Source organism: Macaca nemestrina, chromosome 1 (genome assembly GCF_043159975.1).
Source record: "Macaca nemestrina isolate mMacNem1 chromosome 1, mMacNem.hap1, whole genome shotgun sequence".
In the NCBI taxonomy this organism is placed as follows: domain Eukaryota; kingdom Metazoa; phylum Chordata; class Mammalia; order Primates; family Cercopithecidae; genus Macaca; species Macaca nemestrina.
Window position 1 is genome coordinate 160,800,236 of NC_092125.1, and position 27,551 is coordinate 160,827,786.

The 27,551-nt window shown below is 35.9% G+C and overlaps 2 long non-coding RNA genes across 2 annotated transcripts in view; one reads left to right on the top strand and one right to left on the bottom strand.

Annotated features, from left to right (window-relative positions):
• Window positions 1-1,572: 1,572 nt before the first annotated feature.
• On the bottom strand, window positions 1,573-21,234 carry LOC139361907 (uncharacterized). Its single transcript, XR_011619858.1, has 4 exons — window positions 21,042-21,234; window positions 10,124-10,396; window positions 7,315-7,399; window positions 1,573-1,996 (listed from the first exon to the last, which is right to left on the bottom strand). It is a non-coding gene; the product is annotated as an uncharacterized lncRNA (long non-coding RNA).
• LOC139361906 (uncharacterized) overlaps window positions 21,164-27,551 on the top strand; it is a 70,375-nt gene continuing 63,987 nt past the window's right edge. Inside the window, exon 1 of the long non-coding RNA XR_011619857.1 lies at window positions 21,164-21,254. This is a non-coding gene — a long non-coding RNA (uncharacterized lncRNA). The remainder of the gene's footprint in view (window positions 21,255-27,551) is intronic.

Sequence of the window (27,551 nt, forward strand, 5' to 3'; positions counted from 1 at the left end):
ACAGCATTGCAAATAAAGGTAGAAAATTGTTGAAGTCTGTTTGACTTTGGGCTTAATTGAAATGCCTCTTCCACAATCATGTGTGCTAATTCAACCAGCAAACTTGATGTGTTTTTAAATGATACAAAGCTAGATAGTATATCACATTTTGCAAATGATACATCCTGATGTTAAGAAAAATCTGTGTTGCTCTTACCAATCCACTGACTTGAGTTTCTGTAAATCTCTTTTATCTGCACCAATAATTACCGTACTTCAGCAAGGCAGTTTTAATTAAATGTCATCCTTTAAAATCAAGAAACACTTACAAGGTCAAGTAGGTCTAGGATAAAACTAAAGTGTGCTCTCAAATCATGGATTACTTGATATTCTGCTATAAAGAAAAATTGTAAATGGGGCATACATAATTCTCCTCATACAATTTTAATGAGATTTTGACCAGTTCAGAATTGTTTTCTCTGTATAATTTTGCAATTGTTCATTGAAGGATAATGCTTTCTTACATTAGAATATGAAAAATACTTCTATGGGAAAGCATTTCATGCAGTAAGTGTTATGTTTTATATATTTTATGAAAATAATTTCATAAGTATAAACACTTTTTGCAAAAAGAACTGAAAGAATTGCCCTGTTTACAATTCTTTAGCTGTATTGTAGAAGTTCAAAGATAATGCTGTTAACTTTTTCATTGTATTCGTGTGTGTATAATTAAATACATAAAGTATATAATATATGCTGTACTATTTCTAAGCCAGTAAGGGATGAACTAGATTATATATTGATTGCAATTGTTTGAGAAAAAAATATTCAGCCTCTAAATACTAGCTTTTTATATCATAAACCACACCTCTATTTTGTATACAATTACATTTTTTTAGTATCTACTACATACTGAAGAGAAGGCAAAGAGAAGGCAAAAAGAAGTAAGCAAATAATTATCAGGAATAGTAAAAAAAACTTCATGTAGGACTTGAAGTTTTAAGAAACTGTAATAATAATATTTATTAATTATGTTAATGCAAAAGCAACCTTATATAATAAATGGACAAAGTGAAAAAAAGAAACTAAACCTGCCCCAGATTATGCAACTTGTTAGTGGCAACACTGACATTTGAACCCAATGCTAAAAGGGTTCTAGAGTGTATAATCTTATGTTTTAGGCTCTTCAGCCTCTGATAGGTGAAATTTTACAGTTTGGACAAGAGAGGATTTGAGAGAAAGTCCAATAAAACGGGAATATTGGAGCCAAGACTGAGGAATATAATAGCATTGTGTGTTTGGGCAGACAAAACTTTCTCTTATATGCAGTCGTGTCTAGTTCTCCTGCTTCATCTCAAGTTTTGCATGAAGAAACATGAAGTGCTTATGTGCATACTTTCTCATCTCTCTATCTCTGCATGTGCTATCACATCTATTTGGAAGCCCCTCCCAAAGCTTCCAAATGAGAAAGAGCTTCCTGTTTCCTTTAAAATTCAACTCAATGACCACCCCAATTTTAAGTCTATCTTCCATTTCTCCTCTATCCTTTTATAGTCCCCTAGTATAGTATGTTATTGAATTTTACAGTTTTTTACTTATCTTTTTATGTATCAGTAGTGTCTCACACAACTACTAGTATAGGGCAAATAATTAAAATTCTGTTGAAATAAATTGAACTTGCATGTGGATCTTGTGTTTTGATGGTTTTCCTCTCAACCTTTTATGCTATTCCTGATACATATAAGAAATTCAACCTTCTAGTGAATGAATTGATGAGTTAATAGGCTATACAATATTACATACTTGACATGTGCCCATGACTTTGCATCTGCTAGGCCTGAGCTTAAATACTATTTCTGCCATTTAGTTGTCAGGTAATTAGTCCAGATGTTTAGTCTTCTTGAACCTTCATTTCTTCATCTATAGACCTGGGAATATGTACTCAGGAGGCCAAGATTGGAGGATCATTTGAGTCCAGTAATTCAAGGCCAGCCTGAACAACATGGCAAGATCCTATCTACTACAACAACAAACAAACAAGCAAACAAAAGAAAAGCAAAGATAAAAACTACACACTACCTTCCCATGAGATGACCACCAATACAGAGTGAAATAATATATATAACAAGATCAGACTAACTCAAAGGATAGTCAATGTTCTATTGAACAATATTCTACTGAACATGGTAGTTATTGTAATTGGTGTTAATGTTCTTGTTATTATCATAAATATTCTTATTTTTATTCCTTAAATATATTTCAAACTGACCCTTCAACAATATTTTAAATAGGATATTGAATTAGAACATTTATAAACTAATGAATACAGATAAAATAGGAGATGTAGACTTGCAAGTTTTGAGTGCTTCAAAGGAAAAAAAAAGACATTTTGAAAAACATAAAATTTTTAAAGGGGGGTGCAGAAAATTATATGTTGACCAAATTTTGACAAGTTTCATATGGCTACCAGGCTGCCTATTGATATTCATTTTATAGAGACTACTGAATTGTTCCACAGTTCTGGAAAAAAGCCATTGAAATTTCCATATAATTATGAATACTGCCTTTGAGATACTGGGGGACTTCCTAAAGAGACATAAAATAGGGGACTAAAATCATTGAACCATTTACAGACTGAACATGAGTTATATTAGTGCAAAGTAAGGCATTCTTATAAATGTTAAAGACTTTAAAACAGTTTTAATAATATCTCAAGGTTGCTCATATCTATTCTAGCCATGTAAAACTCCAAATTCAGGACTTTCTTAAGTCAAAGCAATCAATAATATGCTTTAGTTAATCACAGGTGAACTACTAAATAATGTTACCAGAACTGAAAATCAATTCAAATTCAACCTTTTGTGAAACTTCAACACAATTCAGGTCAATGTTTTGGGCTACTTCTCTAGTTGCATTTAGTATCATTTGTTCAGGGATATCTTATAGTAAGTTAAAGGTCTGTTTCTCAAAGTGCAAAACTTGCATTGCTTTAATAAACTCAGCCAATTCTCTTTTTGGAAAACAAATATTTGGTAAAATCAAAGTGTTTTGTACATCGGCTTTAATAAAAATTGTGCATTGTTGATTATATTTGCACATTCAAAAATAGCATTGCTCATGCTCAAAACATTCAAATTCACAAAGCAAAGTAAAACTGCATATTCATTTTCTTGACTTTTACAATTAGATATATTTTAAAATATTGATAACTACGCATAAGGACATTTTTGCAAACCCATTTAAAATCCACAAATATACTTGAATTTGATTCAGCATCTGATCATATTTGACTCAAATATGACTGAATTTTTTTTACATTTGGAATTTTTATGTCTAAGGAGTATTTTTATTACGTTTTCTTTGGTAAGAAACTCTTCCCTTCTTGTTTAGAGAACACAGGTAGTGATTTTCCTAATCATATGTCTGAAATCTCTGCTGTATATTTTCCCAGTTTTTCTCCAAAAATTACTTTGCCACTGTATAGTATGTATTTTTAATAAATAAATTATTATGAAAAAATTCTACTATTGGCTGTTTGATTCACTAATTCATTTATTCATTCCAAACTCTATTAAGATTTTACAATGTGCAAATCAGATTTTCCACTCATTAGGAATATATTATTTTTACAAAGAACAATTGTTTTGTAAATATTAATATGGCAGGGATTTATTATATAAGAACTGCATTAAAAAGTATAGTGAAGTCCTGGCGCGGTGGCTCATGCCTGTAATCCCAGCACTTTGGGAGGCCGAGGCGCGCGAATCACGAGGTCAGGAGATCGAGACCATCCTGGCTAACACGGTGAAACCCCGTCTCTGCCAAAAATACAAAAAATTAGCTGGGCGAGGTGGTGGGCGCCTGTAGTCCCAGCTACTTGGGAGGCTGAGGCAGGAGAATGGTGTGAACCCAGGAGGGGGAGTTTGCAGTGAGTCGAGATTGCGCCACTGCACTCCAGCCTGGGCGACAGAGTGAGACTCTGTCTCAACAGCAACAACAAAAACAAACAAAAAAAAACCCTAGAAATTCTTGGAAGAAATAATTTTAGTCACAAGAGCTACAATTTCATAAAAACAGAGCCCAAAAGATAACTGTGGTACCATAGATAGAGCCAGAGGGATGGAACTCTAGACAATAGGAACGACATCACGACATCAGCCAAAGCGGAGATCTAGGAGAAGTCAAAGCACATTTGAGGAACATTATAAAGACAAGAGTCTTCACTCATGGGAGAAGTGTGAGACTAATGCTCAAGATGATTATTAACAATGTTTAGCAATAAAGCACATTTTAATTGAGGTATGTACATTGTTTTTTAGACATACTAATGCACACAATAAACTACAGTATAGTGTAAACATAACTTTTATATGCTCTAGGAAATCACAAAATTTCTGACTCATTTTTTTTGTGATATTCATTTTACAGTAGTGATGTGGATCCAGATCTGCAATATCACTGAGGAATTCCTGTAGTGAATTTCATAGTTTTATGAGCAGGAATATGATAAAATAATAATTAGTTTAGAGAAAGGAAATCTGGAAGTGGTATGGACAAGGGACAATGGGTCAGTGGAGGAGGATTCTAGGAGCCTTGCCTGCCGTCTTCCTGGCTCCTATACAGAAATGAATCGATATAGTACATGTACAACCAAGGACCTGGCCAGTTTTGGGGGTTGACAGCAGTCAGAATAAAAATGAAAAAAGATAATGACAGAGATAGTGAAAAGAATACATCAGAATGACTTAGACATTGAAAGAATTTAAACAAGTAAAATAGTCAAGGCCAGGGAAATCTCTGCTAAAAAATGCTTAAGAAATACAAACAAATAATGTTGCCTTTCTGAAAAGTATTTTTTCTATTCAAGTTTTTTTGGACATAGACCTGATGCAGGCATAGAGAATGAAACTAAATATATAGCTTGTTTATTCTTTTTTTGCCTTCATATATTGTGGATTGAAACTGGTCACAAATTCTTTATACTCAACCCCTTTAGATACAGCCTATTTTTCCTTGCCTTGAATCTGGGTTGACTTAGGACTATTTTGATCAATGGAGTATGGCCAAAGTGAAGCTATACAGATCTAGACCTAAAATTCAAAGAGACTGGTAGCCTTTGCTGTGGTTTCTTGGATCCCTGAGCCATCCTATAAAAAGTTCAACTAGCCTACTGGAGAGGCCTTGAGTCTACATGGAGATGGAAGGAGCCCAGTTTAGCCCAATCCAGTTATCAGATGAATATCATTAACTGGATCATAAGAATCACCCAGCTGAGTTTTGTGTAAATTCCTGATCAACAGAATTGCAGTTGTTGCTTTAAGCCACTAAGTGTTGTAGAAATTGTTACGCAGAAACAGATGCCTGGAATAATCTACTTCCCAATATTTCTTATGTAAGAGATTATCCTACCTTCCATAACTTCATGAAGAATGAGTTCATGGATTCATTTATTGAACAATAAATATTACTATGTACTGAGACACTGTACATGAAGCATTGTAATAGATGCTCAGAAGATGCAAATGAAAAAGATACAGCCTCTGCTCTCTAGAGGTCACAATCCTGTACAAAAGTAAGAGAGATTAATAAAATAAACAATCCTGTACAAAAGTAAAAGAGATTAATAAAGTGAACCAACAGGATACTTTTTACTATATCAGAAGTTTTCAGGGATTAGCCGTGTGTAAAGGGGAAATAGGAGAAATGTAAGAAAAATTAAAAGGAAGAAAAATAAATTGACCTAGTGATTTTTAAAAAGCTCATTGTTTAAATAAGCATGCACATCATAAATAAGACTTTCAAAAGGAAACTTCCATATACATTTAAGGTCATAAGCAAATGAAAATTTTCAGTCCTGTAGATAAAAGAAAACAATAATTTAGAATTTAAAGTATGATAATCTTCCACAAATTCTGGTGGTCACCCAATATCACTTTGGATATTTCATTTATTGGTTTTATATCAATTATTCTAGAAGAAAGACTTTTTCATGTTGAGAGAATCTTTATTCTTAGTTTAATTTTTTGATGACCAAAAGGAAGAAAATGTTTGCTATACATGTAATGGCTATCTTACATAATTTGGTACTAATAGTCTTCCTTCTTCATGTTATGTTTTGGAGCAGCAGACAGGTGGTGAAATAAGCCTTCTGCTTTATTTTTGACTTTTTACTAAATCTAAATCTCCTCATTAATATTCTTTGTTTACTTATTAGTCAACCATAGTTCCTTCCTACATGTTGGCAGAAAGAGTTTCTATTAGCATTCACCTCAGTTTCCCTTCTCCATTTTGCTTATTTTCCAAAAGATGGTCCCATTTCCATGCTCAGTTCTTCCCCTGTAGAGAGACCAATTATGCCAGTTCTGAAAAGCTAAAGCACCAAGAGCCTGACAAGGGGCTTATTTTTTAGTAGACTTTCTAAGATAATTGGTCTTTGGGCACAAATGGCCAGTAGCTGCCATTTAGACCCCATTTCTTTTTTCTGACCTTCTTCACTGTTTATCTAACCAAGATATAGCCAATGCTGAGTAACAGATATTACAGTTTACTTAAGACCACCTCCCTCCTGCCAAGACTCACAAGGCAAGGGTATCAGGAAATGAGGCCTGTTGGGAGGTAATTAGGTCATAAGGGTACAGCCCTCAAGAATGCGATTAGTGCTCTTATAAAAGAGATCCCAGAGAGTTGCCAGTCCTTTCCACAGGCTGTGAGGATGCAGCAAAAAGATTGCCTTCTAGGAATTAGGAAATAGTGCCTCACCAGATACCACACCTATCAGTGCCTTGATCTTGGACTTCTCAGCCCCTAGAACTATTAGAAATGGATTTCTGTTGTTTATAAGCCACTTAGTCTATGATATTTTATTATAGCCAACTTAATGAACTAAGACATCATAACACTGTGTAGGCAAGTAGATAGGCAGGGAACAGCTATATGGACAAATGAGAAAGCACACAAGAGCTCTAATCACATGTCCAAGCATATTTGTCTTTGCTTAACCAAATTTATGTCACAATTGGCTAGCTTAAATAAACTTGAAAAATGCAATAAAAAGGACAAAAAAGACCTTCTTTCAGAAACTGGGCACTAAGCCCCCCCTTTTTATGAGGTATATATTGTTATCAAGCAGTAAGATACATTTCTCACACTTTTGTCACCAGTTTTTTTTCTTTATATTCAGATATCCTATCATTAAATTATGACTGACTACCTCACAGTAGAACAGTAAGTACCATATTTGCCTCTTGGATTTTATTTAGTTCAAATGTACTGTTCTTTCTAGGTTTTGTTCAAAGTGAATGTCAGAGTTAAGTGTAACTTTTAGTTTTGATCTACATTACTAAAGTTTTATAATGCTTTCTTTTCCATCCTGTGTTAAATCTCAGGATTGTGTTAAGTAGAGAAGCCCCATAAAAGCACCCTGTAAGTAAAATGGAAAATAAGATAAAATAACAAAAATACAGAAGTTTGACTTGCACTTACCACTAGTAAGGTAAGCAAATAACTGCATCAACCCCTAAGCCATTCAGTTATATTTTTTGCCCTAAATGGCTTCTAGCAGTGAAATCAACATTTCAAGCATAGTTTTCAGCAGTATTGTCAGACATTTCTCAGGGTCTGAACCCTACACCATGGATGGAAGGTAAGTCTGGTAGGAAACTTCTTTTCTTTCTTTCTGCTAATGAAGGCATTTCCAAGCAAAGATTTAACATGATTTTCTAGATGGTAAAATTCTAATGTGTTTCTCTGCTTTTCAATTAAGGTAGTAATTTGGCAGTCACAAAGTAATCTTGGCCATGTATCTAAAAACGTAAAACCAAAACACTTGTAGCTGCCAGGTGTCTAATTTTCTGCTTGTCACACTCATGTGTATGAACTGAGAAGTCAGGCTGTTTGGTACAACCTCTGAGAGCCCAGTTCGTACGTCAGCTAAAATAAAATTTTACATGGCCCACTCAGCCTTCTGAGCTTCTAGCTGCTGTCATATTATATTAATTAAAAAAAAAAAAAGCACCCTTACCCAGAAGGATATAAACTTTCTCAACTTTTCACTGGGGAATGCAAATCATTTGAAAGTAGAGCTTTCCTTATAGGTTTTATCTGTCAATTAATGGTTCAGGTGACTAGTGTAATAATGATTTCATATAATCATTCATATAACAATTAATAAAATGTGCTTGTTTTTCCACCAATTCAGTTAGTAATTTGACTAAATCCCTAGCTGAATAGATCAAAATAGTGACAATACTGTGTGTAAATAGCCAGCATGCTCTCTGTCGTCTCTGAAGGGAAATGATTTGATTTAAAGGGCACACTGTCTGCCTCCCATTCCAACCTAACAGGCACACTGACAAAACCGCTGGCAGAAACTAAGGCCAGGTCCTCTGCTGGGAATTCTATATATGTTATCTTGTTAAATGCTCATTATAAGCCTGTGAAGTAATGTTAAAGGAAAACAAATATTTATGACACTTGTTAAAGAGGATACAGAGGACTTTTATCTCAGTAGATATGGGGACCACTGCAATAGAGTCTTTAGGTAGAGGAGACAGATTGGGATCAATTTTGACTCCAACAAGAACAAGTGGGGATTTACAGCTAAGGAGGAGGTTTGGGGGGATCACAGGATGAATATTTACTAAGAGAAAATGTCAGAGGTAAAGGAGATTCTTGCTAGGCCAACTGAACAGAATTCTTGCTGAAGGGAAGCCAGCGTGAGAAGATACTGAGTCTGGACGATGAGGAATTTGATCAAGTATAGAAGGTGGTCAGATACAAAGAAAGGGGAATTTTTTTTTTTTTTTCTAACTTGACTAAGTAGGATTCTTGCTCAAACTGAATTCTACAAGGACAGTCATGAAAGACCAAGGTCAGGTCTAGTCCAACAGAGGGTTCAGAGAAGCTAAAGTTAGGTCAAAGGCTGTGCTCATGCCTATAATCCCAGCATTTTGGAGGCCAAGGTCAGAGAATCCCTTGAGGAGGCCTTGAGTTTGAGATCCAGGTCTACAAAAAGTTTAAAAATTAGCTGGGCGGTGGCGGCACACACTTATAGTCCTAGCTACTCAGGAGACTGATGTGAGATTGCTTGAGCCCAGGAGTTTGAGGTTACAGTGAACTGTGATCACACCACTGCGCTGTAGCCTGGGCAATAGAGCAAGACTCAGTCTCTAAAAACAATTTTTTTTAAAAAAGTTAGCTCAAGGAGAGACAATCTTTGTCAGCAGATATTTTTAAATTTAATAACATAGAAAAGGAATGTGATGCTCTTTAAAATAGCGTGTTTACAACTATTAATTGATTTAATTCAATTTCCAAGCCTCTTTTCTTCAGCATTATCATGATTTGTTAACCTGAGAATAGGAGGAAGCTTTCATATTATTTAAAGAAGAATGCTGAAAGTTTCTAACAAAAAAGAGATATAAAATATAAAAATCACTAAGCAAACAGTTCATTTTGAGTAAGTAATTTTAAAATTGAGCAAATGATAATCCCAAGGCCATAAAAGTACAAGGATATTTTATTCATCAGGCAAGAGGAAAGTAAGCAAATCAAAAAGTAGCTGCTTATTATCACATCAATTCTACTAAAAGTTTGAGCAGACCCTGATTTACTAACATTTGCAGAGCTCTGAACAAAGAAGGACAAATCAGATTAATAATTAATTCACATTTGACAAAAATCATTAGGCTGCGGAGCTGTTCCTATGAATTGCAGATCCCATCTGACATTCACCATATTATTGCTCATACCAATGTAGATATGGGTAAATTAGCTGTGAGTTGCTGAAAACAGGTTAGCTGAAATAAAGATCAATGCTGTTATTATAAAGACAAAACTAGCACACAAAAATGCTTTCCTCCCACTGTCTAACATCATCCATATTGATGTTTTCTGTCAATACATAATAATACACTGTCACACTTGATGGGACAGGAGGAACAGATTACATAGAAATTGCACTGGAATATGTTTTTATACATTGTTTCTCTGGAACAGTGTAATCAAAATGATTATTGATTCAGGAACTTTGACTGCTTGTCCCAACATGATGCATGAGATATGGCAGGAGAAGTTACATATTTTTATTCATTTTACAGTTGTGTTTAAAAGTGTTGGTTTAAAGAAAAAAAAAATTGTAAGTTACTCTTTACTTTCTTCCCTTGCTTCCATTTGCACAGGGCAAAACCCATGGAGTGGTTCATGATTTTTCATGCTGTCTCTGCAAATACGTTTATCTCTGCAATAGTTCCAAATGAGCTTTTCTTCACCAATTTTTTTACCACCTTAGATAGTGTTGCTATCATTTTTCACCGGCTTCCAGGCTGCTGTAGTATTCTCCTTCCTCGTTTTCATGTGGTCCAAGTGGAGTCAGTTGATATTACTCTTCTGATCAAAATTTGCTGTGGTATCCCTATCACTGAATAAAACCAAGGTCTCCTTAAGACTCACAGTTGCTCCTAAAGCTCAATGCTTCCTTACCCCTTGGATCTCTCATCACCCAATCTGCCCTGTTCTCTTTCTGACCCCATCTCCTGCTGCTCTCCCTGATTCCTGGCACTGCTCAACAGCCATAGAGTCCCATTTGTTATTGTCAGAACCTGCAGGAGACACATCGACTTTCAACCTTTTTATTTGTACCTTCCACTACTTAAATGAGTCACTTTCTCAGTGAGTCTTTCTTTCATACCACCCTATTCATAACTGCACCTTAATTCCTTTTTTCTCTTTTGTGCTATGTAATTCCTTTGAAATTATCATTAAAAAGTATACTGCACAGTTTACATATATTTTCTTCTTCATGAATCATTTAAATATAAGCTTTATCAAGGCACTGATTTTTTGTGGATGTAGTGTTGACAGTATTTTTTTTTTTTCACTATTGGTATCTGGAATAGTTCTTTCACTCGGCATCTGGAATAGTTCTTGGCACATGGTAGGTTTCCAATAAAATATTTCCTCAGTGAATAAATGAATTATTCAATCAAGGAAAACACACTTCAGAGTCCTAATAATTTAAAATACTAAATATCTTCCAAAAGTAGGGGTTTATAGACAAAAATTCTAATTTTTATTTTATCAAAGCAGTAAATTCCATTTTGTATTAGCCATTAAACAAATAACTAATATTTTTTCATTTATCAAAGCAGATCGCTGTTAATAGACCTCGCTGAAATAGTTAAGGGCTTCATTATTCTGAATTGTTTATGCACAGATTTCTTCACCATTTAATATAACTGAGTGGAAATATAAAGGGTCTAAAACTTATGGCTAAAAGTCTGAGAGCTATATCCAATTGAAAGTCAATGTGAAGGCCAGGTGCGGTGGCTTACGCCTGTAATCCCAATACTTTGGAAGGCCGAGGCGTGTGGATCACAAGGTCAGGAGATCAAGACCATCCTGGCTACCATGGTGAAACCCCGTCTCTATGAAAAATACAAAAAATTAGCCGGGCACGGTGGCGGGCGCCTGTAGTCCCAGCTACTCAGGAGGCTGAGGCAGGAGAATGGCCTGAACCCGGGAGGCGGAGCTTGCAGTGAGCCGAGATCGCGCCACTGCAATCCAGCCTGGGCGACAGAGCGAGACTCCGTCTGAAAGAGAGAAAGAGAGAAAGAGAGAAAGAGAGAAAGAAAGAAAGAGAGAAAGAGAGAGAGAGAGACAGAGAGAGAGAGAGAGACAGAGAGAGAGAGAGAGACAGAGAGAGGAAGGAAGAAAGGAAGGAAGGAGGGAAGGGAAGGAAGGAAGAAGGAAAGGAAGGAAGGAGGGAAGGAAGAAAGGAAATCAATGTGAAATACAGAGAAAACATTTTTAACATTACATGGGTAAACATTTGGAATAATTCAAGGTATACACAGATCTTTAGAAGCAAGTCTATCAGTAAGATGAAGTAGCCCTGGTCTTAATCCATTTGTCTGATTTATAGAAGACAGCACCTCCCCAATTTAGATTGCTTCGTTCGTCCCCAAAGATATGCTTTAGGAGTAGTCTGGCATTATGACTCCTAGATAACTTAACAATAATAATTATTTTCTTAGAGGTGAAAAAGATTATAGAGTTAGTCGAGTCAAAATCAATCAAAATACAAGTAGAGGAAAACAGGCCAAAAATCTTGTGCTCAGGATCAAAGAGATCATTAATGGATGACCCAGAATAAAAGCCATGTCATCTGATTTGAGTCTGTTTTGATTATACTTGTATATTAGTATTAACTATATTACTTTATTCAATATAATACAAACATGAGAAAATGCGATATAAGACTTTTTGTTCTTTTAAAAATAAGTACCTCAGCCTATAATCCCAGCACTTTGGGAGGCTGAGGCAGACGGATCACAAGGTCAAGAGATCGAGACCATCCTGGCCACCATAGTGAAACTCTGTCTCTACTAAAAACACAAAAATTAGCTGGGTGTGGTGGCTCGCGCCTGTAGTTTCAGCTACTCGGGAGGCTGAGGCAGGAGAATTGCTTGAACCCGGGAGGTGGAGGTTGCAGTGAGCCAAGATTGTGCTACTGTACTCCAGGCTGGTGACAGAGCTAGACTCCGTCTCAAAAAAAACCAAAAATAAATTTTAAAAAAAAACCAAGTACCTTAGATTACAAAATAAATAGTTGTACATTGCTACAATTTTAGAAATTGGAAAAGCACAAATAATAGATTTACCTACAGCCCCACAACCCAAGTGTAATATACTCTTCTCATTTAATATATTTAACATTCTTTATTTTATCCATTGAGATGACGCATAGTATTTGTTCATCCTTTCAATTTAATAATGTATTTTAAATGTATATTGTAAGTTGTTTTCTATTACAAGTTTATAGTATCACACACAAAAAAATCGTGTGATATACCTTTCATGTTTTCAATATGTATTCTCAGTTTTGAAGGTATTTTGAATCCAAACTTACAGTGATTCAAATAAATCACTAGAATTGGAAGCATTACCACGTTTTCTCCACATGAAAAACTACATAGAAGTTACCTTCTCCACATAGAAGTTACCTGACAAAATGTTCATTGAATAAATCAATAGTTTTTGCTTCACTGAATGAGGATTCATTACAATTACATTATTGCAGACTTTAATTAGCTAATAGAATTAATGATCTAAATATGTAAATAAAGACATACAATTGAAGTTAATTGTCAACTGGATGTTCTTCGTTTTTATACTAATTTATATTTAATGATGGAGATCATAATGTTTGGGCACATTTTCTTTTATTAGTTCTTCAATTTTGTCTTTCTCATATGGCAGAATGGGTTTTTTGCAAGTTACTTTCTTAATGACTTCCAACTAATTCCTTAACAATAGCTATATTTAAGTGATTGAAATATGAAATGAGCATGTTGAAGCATAGCCACTTGTTTCACTGCAGATGTTTTAAGAGTTCCAATCATAGATAATTACTATAATTAATGGAATTTTTTGATGCAACAATGACTTTTTTTCACAGTTTTTACATGTTATTTTATCTCTGGTTTTCTTTCTATGGAAGCCCGGAATTTAAGTGTATTATAAGTTTTAGTCAAATGGGCTTTTTTGCTTTTAATCAAAATACAGCAAGTATCCAGATGGTTGGGCTAAAGAAAAGTCTCTATGAATGTTCCATTTATGTTCTTAACTAGTAGATTTAACAAAAATTCAACAGCCAAGCTTTCTGGATTGTGATATTAACATATTTTCTTTCTTGAAAATAAATTCACCATTACCAATATCAAGCTGCTTCTACTTTAGGATGCAAAACACATAGTATTTTCTAAAATCTACTATTAAAAATTACATTAAAAAGAACATACATTAAAATATTAACAATTATTTGTTCTATATGATATAATTATAGCTTTTTTCTGTTTTTACTTTTGCTTTATTTTCAATTTATTTCTTAAAGAAGTATGTGACTTATACATGTATTCTATTTAATGTTTTTATTTGTGCTCATTTTCTTTATGTGCCTCTCAATTTAGTTTCCAACTCTTTTAGAAATATCAAAAAAAAAATCGTCAATTGATTTTATTAGGCCAGGAGCTAAATAATAGCTTTATTATTAATGCAATTACATTTATTCATCATAATATATTTACATTATGGATATTATTATAATGTTCAAATAGTGAGCCTGTATTTTCTTTTCTGATCCTTCTGATTCCAAAGTCTATGTTCTTTTGAATTTGACAAAACAACTTCCCAGGAGCTGTTCAAAAGTGATTTTTTATGATAACCATGGAGGGTATATTTTGAATGATCCCAAGCAGAATTACTCCTACTCTGTGTGTTGTTGCTGTGAATAGTCTGATATTTTATCTTACTTACAAGCTAACAAATTAGTCTGTCGTATTTTCATAGACGCTAGTAGAAGACAAAAGACTCCTAGGTGAGAGACAAAGGTCTGTATCACTTACTGCACAAAAGGCGGCATACACGCCAGCATATTTGCTTGACTTCCTCTCACCTCACCTGAATGACATGGATGGGCACAGATGGATACCTGCTGCACATGCTGTCAGGCAGCGCTGGGCTTAGGGAACTAGAATCTTCATAATGGTCAACAAGCATGCTTTGCTTTCATTCCAGTGGGGAACACTATCTTCGTCTTCCAAAGCTGTTATACTTACAAACGACATTGGAAAAATAGTCCTTAACAAAGAGCAATTAGTGCCTGACTTGCTAGATGCACTGAAAAGATAAAAACAAACATGGAAAATTGTCTCTTAATAATATCTATCCTTAGTTTTGACACTCATTTGACTTTTGATGAAGTTTTCCATGATTATATCAATCTGTTGACCACTCTAATCTGACCAACAGAAGCTGGGACCATAACTGTTCATTTTTTTTCTCATAGAGTAACTAAGTTTCAAACAAATAGGACTAGAATCAGCAAGATGAGGTTAATCTGCAGCATTGATCTCAGCCATGGCCTAGGGACCCAGCATAAGCCCGCTAATCAAATATCATAATCCATCAAGATCTACCTGCAAATGCCACGTGGCTGTCTTTCTATATTGAAATTATCTCTTGGTCCAGTAATTAATTCAGATGTAACAGGATGTATTAATGAATGTGTGACTCCTCTTTGGCTTACAAGGAGGAAATCTAGGGCGATTTTATTATTCGTAACAACCCTTGTTCAGTGAGTAGAGTCAGACCTGAATGATTTCCATGGCTCAAGTGGTGTCATTATTCACTTCAGCGAAAGTCAGGAACACATTTTACACCATCTTTTTATTCATTTGAAAAAAAATACATCACCACAGAGCCTGCAAAAATGTTGAGTCTATTATGCCTCTGGGAGATCTCTACAGTCATCCAGGATTACATGATGTATTGTTGTTGTTTTCTTAAACCCTTGAAGGTCTCTTATGACCACCCCTATAGCGAAAGTTACTGTGTTTTGGCAAGAAAATGCCTGACTTCCACATAAGAAGTATAATCCGAGGAGCACACATGGTGTCTCTGGCAAGAAAGTATTGTTTAAAATTGTGAGGTCCCTCCAGGTGTGACTTACGTCAGTCTTGGGATGCATTTGACTAGCTGGTTGTTCTTAGGCATCATAGTTACTTCAAATAATTGAGTTAAGTTCTTGTTTGTATGAAGTGTCTTAGGTCAGTCTGTACAATCTGTCATGTTTGTCCATACCACAAGCCAAGTGATTCCTCCACACCTCAAAATTACTAGCTACAGGAGTGGGAGAAGAAGATATCTGTAGGAGCTGTGGTATGTTTTGCCTGAAGGTACAAGAACTGGGACCACCGCCTAATCTTTTCTGTTGACTCCCCAGTAATGTTCAGGGGAATGGCAATTAGAGCATGGTAAGAGGCCTCTAGCAGGGGATGGTACACTGTATCAGAGGACCTCAAGACCACGCCTGGGCTCAATGATTCGGTATAATGACTCATAGAACTAAAAAAAAAAAAAAAAAAGAAAGAAACTTGTTTTACTCAATGTTATGATTTTATTACAGTGAAAAGATACCAGTCAAAATCAGCAATGGGAAAGGCTCATGGAGCAAGGCACAAAGGAAACAGGGCCAAGTTTTGAGATGTCCCCTCCCAGTAGAGTTTCATGAGGATGATCTTAATTCTTCCAGCAGCATTGTCTAATGTTGGAAGTGTTGCCAACCCATGCCTTGCAGTAAAGGGATATTATTGAAGATCAGTCACACAGGCATGCAGTGCCTATGTAACTAACCTCAGATACTCATCCCCTCCAGAGATAAAAGAGTCCTTCACTGTAAATCACAATGTTAGGACAACCTCAACTGATTAGGGCATACAAAAGCATTTCTATCAAGAGAATATTCCAAGGGCTTAGCAGTTATCACTTAGGATCCTGCCAAAGGATCCTCTTGGACACAGGCCTTACTTTGGAATGTGTAAGGTTTGAGTCACCCAGGCCTTCTAAATTAACCCTTTCTTGACCACAAACCTTGCTACATTTAAGGTGCTTTCAATAGTTTTGGAGAGCTACACAGAGTGTTTTACTTCATAAGGAAGGTTCATAGAGAAGTTTCAAAAGGCAAAGATTATAAATGTGTCTTCCCCCGACCCCAACAGCTTCCAGGATCTGAGATGCTCCCTCCTCCAGTTCCTAGGTTGTTATTTCCCCTCCATTACCAAAATCTAGGCACAGCTCTTTATAATAGCTATGACTGTACTATATTTTTCAATCAGCCCCTCCTTACATTCAGGATTTACACTGGGAATGTTCACATACAAGAGGAAAAAAAAATTGTAAAATTACAGAACTATATTATATTCCTGACTTTGCTCCATGTGGGTAACTTTGGTGAGCAGTGTAGTAATCAACTAAATGATTATTAGCCTTATGGTGAAGGCCTATGTCAACCCAACTGAAAACTCCAGGTGGCTAAGTCAGAATTAAGCTTATCTCTCCTAGGACCCATCTTGGATGGGCTGCCACACTAAAACTGCATCCATCAGGCAAACCTGGATTTGCCATTAGAAGAAAGAATGAACCATCATACCCAGGAATGGTCAGGACAGAAATCTGAATTTTTAGAATAGGTCCATTTACCACTCTTTTTTATTTTATCATAACCCATGGAGCAGCCAAGAGAAAATGATCTTTTTCTGGAGACATACTCATTCAGGGGCCAAACTTCCTTACAAAGGTGTATGGACCTGGAATACTAAGTGAGGTGGACTCAGCGAACTTTGGCAAGACTCACAAATCTGGTATGTAATGGTTGCCCCTGCATCAGAAACAGAATCTTTTACTTTTTCCCTAGTCTATAATTGTGGAGATATTTCCATGTACCGTATGATGATGCATCCAGGCAACAATGGTGGCATTCTAGGTATTGTAGTCTCCATCAGCAGCTTCAGTTAGTCTCATCAGAGAATGGACACTTACCATGAGCAACTGCATGAGTCATTCAGATAGTTTTATCTGTTTTTAATCTGCTAGTTTGTAGTTTTCTAAATTTAAAACAAAACCGGTTGCAAGAAATATCCCAGGAATAAGTAAAACAAGCAATCTCCATCAGGGGAAGCACCAGCAAGAGTTATTAAAAATGACTTAGTTCTACCCACTGAATGAAGTTACCACATAGCAAGCACTGAGTTACAGCTACAGTAACTTACTACATGTAATCAGTTTTCAGCTTAGCTAACGCATCAGTGAACCAGCTCCAAACAATTAAGGAGACTTCTGTGAACTGGTGGTTTTACTGAACTGACACTGGTGCTTCAGATGGCAGAATGGTCTAACATTGTCCCACAAAGACCTAACCATTACTTTTTCATGTAATGCTGTCATGCTACTGGAGGCCTGTTTATTCCTGAACTTCCATTTGACATGAGAAGTATTTTTGTCTCGTCTTATCTTGTTAGTCACTGAATTTCAGGTGGCCCTCCCTAAATGGACAATATCAGGTCACAGACTCATGAGACCTATGTAAGTTAGGGATTCTGCTTTCTTTAAGTATTAGCCATATAATATAGTATTGTAATTATTGCTTTATTAGTGTTCTCCTTCACTTCTACTTCAGTAGAAGTAGAACTACTACTTCTACTTCAGTTTTACTGCAGTAGAACACTAATAGGTACTTTTCAGTTGCTGTATACATTGTAGCCATGTTTAAGCAGTATTAAATTAATGAGTGCTTCCAGGTTTGCCTCACTTGGTCATAGGTTCCAATCAGCAAAATCATCCATCACAGAGTCCTTTATCTCAAAGGTCATTTGGGATGTGATGTGCTGATATTATTAGTACTATTCTCCATGCAACCTTTCCAGATCAGGATAATCCCCTCTGGGGTTTTGAGTATTCATAGTAAAAGTATGTAAGCCAAAGCCAAATGTGCATTTAGCAGAGGAAGTCACAACAATAGTACATTAAGTTGGCTGAAAGTTGGCTTTACTGACAACATCCTCTTTGCTTTCTTCCTGTGCTGCGAAATTTGTTCAAATCCTATCAGTTGAATTCAGGCACCTCTGCTGCACAAGATGGGGATGTGTGTGCCTACATCAACAGGGCCATATGTGTTTGAGTGTCTCACCTCCCCCAAATTCCCCAGCTTACTCAGATGGATGTGTATGGCTGTCAGTCCTTTTGGGAAAACAGGGATTTTGGCTAAACCCTTGATCTTTTTTCTTCAAGCAGCTAATTTTGGACTAGAGGGAAGAGAGAAATTAGGGTACAAAGGAGAAACGATTACTCCACACCAGTGAGCAAAGCTTTGCATTCAGTTTCAATTTTGAGTAATTGCTTATTTGAGGATCAACAAAATGAACTTCTAATATTTTCAAAACACTATTTATTTCAGCTTTGGAGTTCTCTTGACCCAGCATCTACAACTACGTTGTTTCTGACTAGGCTGTAGTATTTATGCCTCGTTGTCAGGACACCCTTGCTTCCTCTGCAATCATGGATAAGAGTGAGCACAAAAGTAGTCACCATTTGGACACGTTGTTCTGGTACTACTTATTTCTTTTTTTTTTGTGAGATAAACACTTTTACTTTTCAAATATTTTCTACCTTGTGATTTAAAGTTTAACTTTAAACTTAAACTTGTATACTAAGTTTTATGTTAGTTTATATGACTGTGAATAAAGATAATTTTACCTCCCAATATGGATAGCTTTTTGGTTTTTGAGGCACATAAGGGTTAGGGGATACATTATTTTACTGGCAAGAACTAGCAGTGCCTTGGTGAGTAAAGGTGGTGAGGGTGGCCATTACTGTCCCGTTCCTGACCTTAAGGGGAAAACATTCAGTTTTTCACCACTTACCACAGTGTTAACTGTGGATTTTTCATGTTTTAGCTGGTTGATGGAGTTCCCTTCTCTTCCTAATTTCTGGAATCTTCTGATCCATAGTCAGACATGTTATCCATTGTGCCAATGGGTCCCACTCATCTTCCTAAATTCTTGTGAGTTTTTATCATGACAAGATAATGGATTTTGACATTTTTTTTTCTTTTGAGATGATTATGTTGTTTTCCTTCCTTCTTTCTCCTAGGATTGGCAAACACAAATCATGTTCCAAGTTCTGCCTTCCACCTGTGAGTAAATACTTTTGTAAACAAATATTTACTGGAACACAGACGTGCCCATTTACTTACTCAGCATAGCTGAATAATTTCTAACAGCTGTTATATGGACTGCAAAGTCTAAAATATTTACTATTTGGTTTATTATAGAAAAAAATTTACCAAACATGATTTATTATATTAATATGATGAAGTCATTAATTAGTTTTCAGATGTTAGTCAAACGTCCATCTCTGAGACAAATCACAACATCATAGTGTACAACCTTTTTAACAATTAATTGATATTTTGCTGATATTATATTAAGAATTTTAGTTTTCTTTACTTTTAATGTTTGTATTTTTTTTTAGAGAGGGTCTCACATTCTCACAGCGGCTGGAGTGCAGTGGTGCCATCATAACTAACTGCAGATGACATCCTGGGCTTAAGCAAATCTCCCACCTCACCCTTTCAAGTATATGGGACCACAGGAACACACCACCATGCCTGATTTTTTGTTTTGTTTTGTTTTGTTTTGTTTTTAATGTTTCTGTAGAATAGGATCTTTCTATGTTGGCTAGGCTCGTCTCAAACTCTCGGCCTCAAGCTATCTTCTTACCTTTGCCTTAAAAGTGCTGGGATTACTGGCGTGAAGTGCCAACCTGGTCCTTGTTAAGAATTTTTGCATAATTTTTATGATGAATACTTACCTTTAGTTTCATTTTCTGTCATGTCTTTTGTCTAGATTTGGTCTCAGAATAATACTGACCTCCTAGAATAAGTTGGAAAGTAGTCCCCCTTCTTCAAAAACTTTTGAAGACTAATTGTGTATTGTTTATTCTTTAAATATTTCATAAAATTTACCCATGAAGCTACCTGAACCTGGGCTTATTTGAAGGGGACTATTTCTAATTACAAGTTTAATTTTGTTACATATTATATGGGTCTAACAGATTTTGTGCTTTGTGTTGAGTCATTTTAGTAGTTGCTACCTTCATAGGAATGTGTCTATTTTATCTAGGTTGTCCAATTTATTGTCATAAAGTTGTTAATTATATCTACCTATATCCTTTTCAGTTGTGTAGGGTTGGTAGTGATGTCTCTAGTTTTGTTTCTCCTTTTGGTAGTTTGTGTTTTCACTCTTTTCTTCTTAGTCTAGCTAAGGTTTGTGAGTACTGTCGACATATTCCAAGAACAAATTTTTGTTTAATTAACTTTATATATTGTATTTTCTTAATTTCATGGATATCTAATCTAATCTCTATTATTTCCTCTCTTCACCTTGCTCTGGTTTTACTTTCTTTAATTATTAGCCACATAATACAGTATTGTAAATATTTCTTTAATCAGTCATATATTTTAAAGAAGTTAAGAGAAGAAATAAACAAATACATATGTACTGCTTTTTGTTAATCTACATATTTAACACTTCTGAGATTTTTTATTTATTTCTGTGAGTCCAAATTACTATCTGATATCAATTCTTTTAGGTCTCGTGGACTTTAGTATTCAAAGGAAGGTCTGCTATGAACTATCTTAGCCTTTGTTTATTTCCAAGTATCCTTACCTTGCCTTCATTTTTAAAGAAGAGTTTTGCTAGAGAGAGAATTCTTTATTTTCAAAGTGGGTTTGTTTTGCTTTTCGAACTTTGAATATGTCATTTCACTGTTTTGTGTGCTCCATTGTTTCAGATGGTAATCCAATGTATAAGTAATGGGCTGTTTTATTCTTGGTGCTTTCAAGACCTGACGTTTTGTTTTGAACAGGTTGATACATCTAAGTATGTCTCTCTGTGTATTTATTCTACCAAGGAGTTAGGGTTTATTTTTTATATTCAAAAGTATACAGAAATGTCTTCATCAATTTGGAAATGTGTCAGCTATTATTTTTTCAATTTTTTGTTTCTTCTCCTGCTTTGAGATTTTCTTTATACATATATTGATATACTTTATGGTGTTACACTGATTTCTAAGGCTTTGCTCATTTTTCGTTAATTTATCTTCTGTGTTTTTTCTTCAGTTGAATAGTTTGTATTGATCTACCTTCAGACTCACTAATTTTTCTGCCACATCAAATCTGCTGCTGAGCTCATCTGAATTTTTTAAATTTCAATTGCATTTTTCTAAACTCCATGATTTCCATTTGGTCCTCTTCAAATAATTTATCTGTCCTTATTTTGTTTTATGTTTGTTGATTCACTGTAATTACACTATTAACTTTTTAGACATGATTTTCTTCTATTTTTAAACTTACTTTTCATAGCTTTTCTGAAGTCTTTATTTGATAAAACTGATATCTACTGACTGTTTCTCCCTCCTTAACTGTCCTATATCTTTGAATGTCTCAATTTTTTATAGACAGCATATCATAGCAACTCTGAATTCTATTTTTCTCCTTATAAATTGATGTTTTGTTTTACCTTTTTAGAAATTTGCTAGGATTGTTTGTTTGTTTGTTGTATTTTCTGTTTGTTTCTTTTAGGGTTTAGATTTACCTGAGCTAAATCTATGAGATCTGTCGCCTCCATCGTTTGTACTCCCTAATGTCCATGTTAAGTTTTCGTTTGTCTATCCATGTTTCGTTCTGTTTATAATTCGTGCTTAAATGTAAGCCGAATGTTCTAGCAGTCACTTCTGTTTCTGTATAATTAGGTGGCAAGCTAATGATTTGAGAGAAATTGTTCTCAAGAGTCTTGAGCCAGTAAAGCTTTTCGTACATCTATTTGTATTTAGAGATATACATTCAAACTTCAGGGTATTTTTTTACAATCTGATATCTCTTTTACTTTCCATTGGTTCTTTTCAAGTATCCTTCATGACTGCACACAGAGTTGAATAAGAGTACATGGAGAGCTTGGGCCCTCTATAGTTTCTACCCTGCATGCCTTAAACAAGCATATCTATGCCTCAACAATGACCACAACCTCAAGCAAGTAGAATAACTATTCCTCCCTGCTTCTAAACCACAAAGATTGTCTATTTCATCAATAATGTCATTGCCTAGGAGAATTCTTTATCGCTCCAAATAGAACTGTGAGGAGTAGCCACAGGCATGAGCACTACAAATTCGCACTGTCACTACCCAAAGTGAAGCAGTTCTAAAGCAGAAGAGCTTCTCAAAAATCACCTTTGATCAATTAAAAGAGCATAAAAATAGATGTTTTCATTAACTTTATTCCATTTTATCATTGCTTTTTGGAAGGGAAAATTTGCCAATCTCCTCATTTGTCCATAGCCAGAAGTCCTGCCTCTTTCTTCTTTATAACATTTCTAAAATTATTTGGTTAATAAGAAAGATCAAGTTAGTTTAGGGTGAACATGCTTGTTTCTTGGATGACAAAGTTTTCTTCCTTTTTTCTTTCTTTTTTCCTGAAATTTACTCAAGTGACAGCTTTTGGAGTGGCACTATAAAGGGAAGTCAGTTACCATTTTCTTTTGACATCTATTAATACTCAAATGAAATGCTCTATATTTACACTTTTTTTCTCCAATTCTATTTACAATAATATGAAAAAATCTATTACTATAGAGAACATTCCCCCTACTAGACAGAAATTTTAGGACTTCTTTGTTTTATCTCTATTTCCTTTAAATCTCTGGATACCTGGTTAGAAATAGAGATTCAATGAAAGTTAATCTGATCTTATCATAAAGACCCTTTGTTCTGGCCGGGCGCAGCGGCTCAAGCCTGTAATCCCAGCACTTTGGGAGGCCGAGGCGGGTGGATCACGAGGTCAGGAGATCGAGATCATCCTGGCTAACACGGTGAAACCCCGTCTCTACTAAAAAATACAAAAAACTAGCTGGGCGTGGTGGCGGGCGCCTGTGGTGCCAGCTATTCGGAGGCTGAGGCGAGAGAATGGCGGGAACCCGGGAGGCGGAGCTTGCAGTGAGCTGAGATAGCGCCACTGCGCTCCAGCCTGGGCGACAGAGCGAGACTCTGTCTCAAAAAACTTTGTTCTTTGAAGCAAATTAAAGAAAATTAATTTATTTTAAATGTTCTTAGGATGAGAAAGGAAGGAGATAAACTTTTTTTTAATACATTTTAGGAATAAAGATTTTTTAAAAAAAGGTCTTGCTAAGTCACATATACTGTTTAAAGGGGGACAATGATGTGAAACAAAGGTTTCACTCAGGGAGAATAATATAAAAAACTGATAGTACAATATTGTAAAGCACTTCATCAAATCTACAGTGTTCAGTGAGAGTGTTAAACATAGTTTAAATATAATTTGGAATAAAAATTTTATTGTTATCTTATAGGTAGTTTTTGCTTTCGTTATTTTCAGTTATCATTTTTAGAATAAAAAAATACATGTATGCCATAGAAATTCTCGTTGATTTGCCATTATAACATCTATAGTCAAGTCTTGTTTGTGCAATTTGAGGCAAATAATTAAATTTCTCTGAGTTTCGTTTTACTCATGCAACATAAGCAATAGGAAATATCTCTCTTGTAGAAATGTTATAAAAAATAGATGATGGCTGGGCACAGGGGTTCATGCCTGTAATGTCAGAACTTTGGGAGGCTGAGGCAGGCAGATCACCTGAGATCAGGAGTTCAAGACCAGCCTGACCAAGATAGTCAAAGCCGTCTTTACTGAAAATACAAAAAATTGGGGCATAGTGGCACATGCCTGTAATCCCAGCTACTCAGGGTGTTGAGGCAGTAGACTCACTTGAACCCAGGAGGAGGTTGCAGTGAGCCAAGATCAAGTCATTGCACTCCAGCACAGGCAACAAGAGTGAAACTCTGTCAAAAAAAAAAAAAAAAAAAAAAAAAAAAAAAAAAAAAAATATAGATGATACAGTACAGAATACAAAACACATGTAACAAAAACTGTTTCTTCCCACCACCACATGGAGAGATGAGCAAGGGAGTAGCCATTTCCTTGAGAGTCTAAAACTTATTTAAGTCTTGGAAAGAAACACTTCAAAACTAACCCCAAAGTCATTATATCCTTTCCTACTGAATATTTGGATCCAATGGGGGCTGAGTTTCCCAGACCAGTTGGTAAGGGTCTTTTGTGAAATGAAAAGGAGATGGTTTGGAAAATAGGAAGAAGAATGGGTGGAATCAGAAAAACTTGTGGTACAATCTCTGATTACATTACAATAATAGGTGGTTGAGACTATTTTGGTCCTGATTCCAGAAAATCCTTTAGCTTAGAATTGAGTGCAGATAAGCACAAAGAACTGTGCTATGATTTGAATATGCCCCCCAAATTTCATGTGCTGGACACTTAATCCCCAAATTCATATGCTGATTGGAGGTAGGATCTTCAGGGGGTAAATAGGATTCAATAAGATCATTAGAGTGGGGCTTCATCAGAAGAGAAAGAGAGATCTGAGCTGACAGGCATGTTCTTGCCCTCTCACCATGCGACGCCCCCTGCTATGTTATGATGTGGTGAGGAGGTCATCACCAATTGCTGGCACTATGCTCTTGGGAATCCACAAATTGTTTGTAGAGCATGTGTGTTTGAACAATATGAAATCTGGGCACCTTGTAAAAAGAACAGGATAACAGCAATGTTCAGGGAACAAGGGAGATACCTTAAACTCTGACTATTGGTGAGCCGGGTGGAACAGAGTCATATTTATCTTCTTTTAAAAGCAAATAGGAGAAATATCACTGAATTCTTTTTCTCAGCAAGGAACATCCCTGAGAAAGAGAATGCACCCCTGAGGATAGGCCTCTAAAATGGCCGCTTTGGGGATGACTGTCTTTTACAGTTGAAGACAAATGGATGAAATAAGCCCCGGTCTCCTGCAGCGCTCCCAGGCTTATTAGGATGAGGAAATTCCTGCCTAATAAATTTTGGTCAGACTGGTTGTCTGTTCTCAAACCCTGTCTCCTGATAAGATTTTATCAATGACAATGCATGCCCGAAACTTCACTAGCAATTTTAATTTCACCCCGTCCTGTGGTCCCGTGATCTCGCCCTGCCTCCATTTGCTTTGTGATATTTTATTACCTTGTGAAGCATGTGATCTCTGTGACCCACACCCTATTCATACACTCCCTCCTGCTTTTGAAAATCGCTAATAAAAATTTTCTGGTTTTACGGCTCAGGGGCATCACGGAACCTGCCGACATATGATGTCTCCCCCAGACACCCAGCTTTAAAATTTCTCTCTTTTTTATTCTTTCCCTTTGTTTCTCAGACCAGCCGATGCTTAATGAAATAGGAAAGAACCCACGTTAACTATCAGGGGCAGGTTCCCCCAATAGTCACCAAAAGCAAATGCAACAAAAACAAAAATAAATAAATGGGACCTAATTAAACTAAAAAGCTTCTGCACAGCAAAAGAAATAAAAGCAGCAGAGTAAATAGACAACCCACAGAATGGGAGAAAATATTTTTCCAAATTACAAAGCCAACAAAGAACTACTATCCAGAAAATACAAGGAATTCAAACAAATCAGTAGGACAAAAACAAATAATCCCATCAAAAAGTGAGCAAATGACAAAAATAAACATTTCTCGAAAAAAGATGTACAATAAAATGACCAAGACACATATGAAAAAATGCTCAACATCACTAATCATCAGTGAAATGCAAATTAAAACCACAATGAGATCACCTTACTTCTGCAAGAATGGCCATTATTAAAAAACTGGCAAACAATAGACATGGGTGTGGATATGGAGGAAAAGGAACACTTTTTCACTTCTTGTATGAATATGAGTTAGTACTACCTCTATGGAAAACATTATGGAGATTCCTTAAAGAACTAAAAGTAAATCTACCATTCAATCTAGCAATCCCACTACTGGGTGTCTACCCAAAATAAAAGTTGTTATATGAGTAAGACACTGGTACACATATGTTTATAGCAGCACAATTCACAACTACAACAATGTGGAACCAACATATGTGGCCATCAACTAAAGTTGATTTAAAAATGTACTCTCTATATATATGTGTGTGTGTGTGTGTGTATGTGTATATATGTGTATGTGTGTGTATATATAAATATATATACACACCCACCATGGACTACTATTCACCCATTAAAAGGAATGAAATGATGTCTTATAAGTGGGAGCTAAGTTATGAATATGCAAAGGCATACAGAGTGATATAATGGACATTAAAGACTCAGAAGAAGGAGAGTGGCAGGGAGGTTAGGGATAAAAAATTACACATTAGGTATAATGTACATTACTTGGGTGACAGGTGCAGTAAAACCTCAAAATTCAACACTGTGTAGTTTATCCATGTCAAAAAATCCACTTGTACCCCCAAAGCTATTGAAATAAAAAATGTAAACAAAAAATAAAAGTGGGGTCAGAGCTACCACTAGGCCCACCAGGCCATGCCTAGTGGACCACTATTGGGACCTCAGAACTGCAGAGCTACCAGTGTGCAGTGCCAGACTGGGAGAACTGAAGTGTGGGTTGAGCTGAGTAAAGCCATGTGTCAGGCTGCCCAAGGACTTGGGAACACAACTTTCACCTCCGTGTATCTGAGAGGTGGCACATAGAGCGAAGATTATTCTTTAGTTTTTCAACTTAATGTGTGCTCCCTGTTTCGTTTTGATCTTACCTGGGATCAGTTACCCCTTTCTTCTAGCCTCCTTCCCTCTTTTGAAATGGAAATGTCTATTCTATGCCTGCCGCATCATTGTATTTTGTAAAGTATGTAACTTGTTTTGATTTCACAGGTTGATAGCTGAAGAAAATTTTCCTCAGGATTAATCATGCCTTAAGCACACCCATAACTGATTTAGATGAAACTCTGGACTTTGGACTTTGAGCTGCTGCTGGATTGAGTTAAGACTGGGGCTGTTGGGATGGATTAATGTATTTTGCACACGAGAAGGAGATTAATTTGGGGAGGTCAAGAGTGGAATGTTATGGTTTGAATGTGACTCCCAAATTTTATGTGCTGGAAACTTAATCCCTACATTAATATGTTGATTGGAATTTCAGCCTTTGAGAGGTAATTAGAATTAGATAAGGTCATTGGGATGGGGCACTCATAATGCGACTTGGGGCTTTATAAAAAGAAGAAGAGACCTGAGGTGACAAACACACTTTTTCCTCTTACCATGTGATATCCTTTTGCCA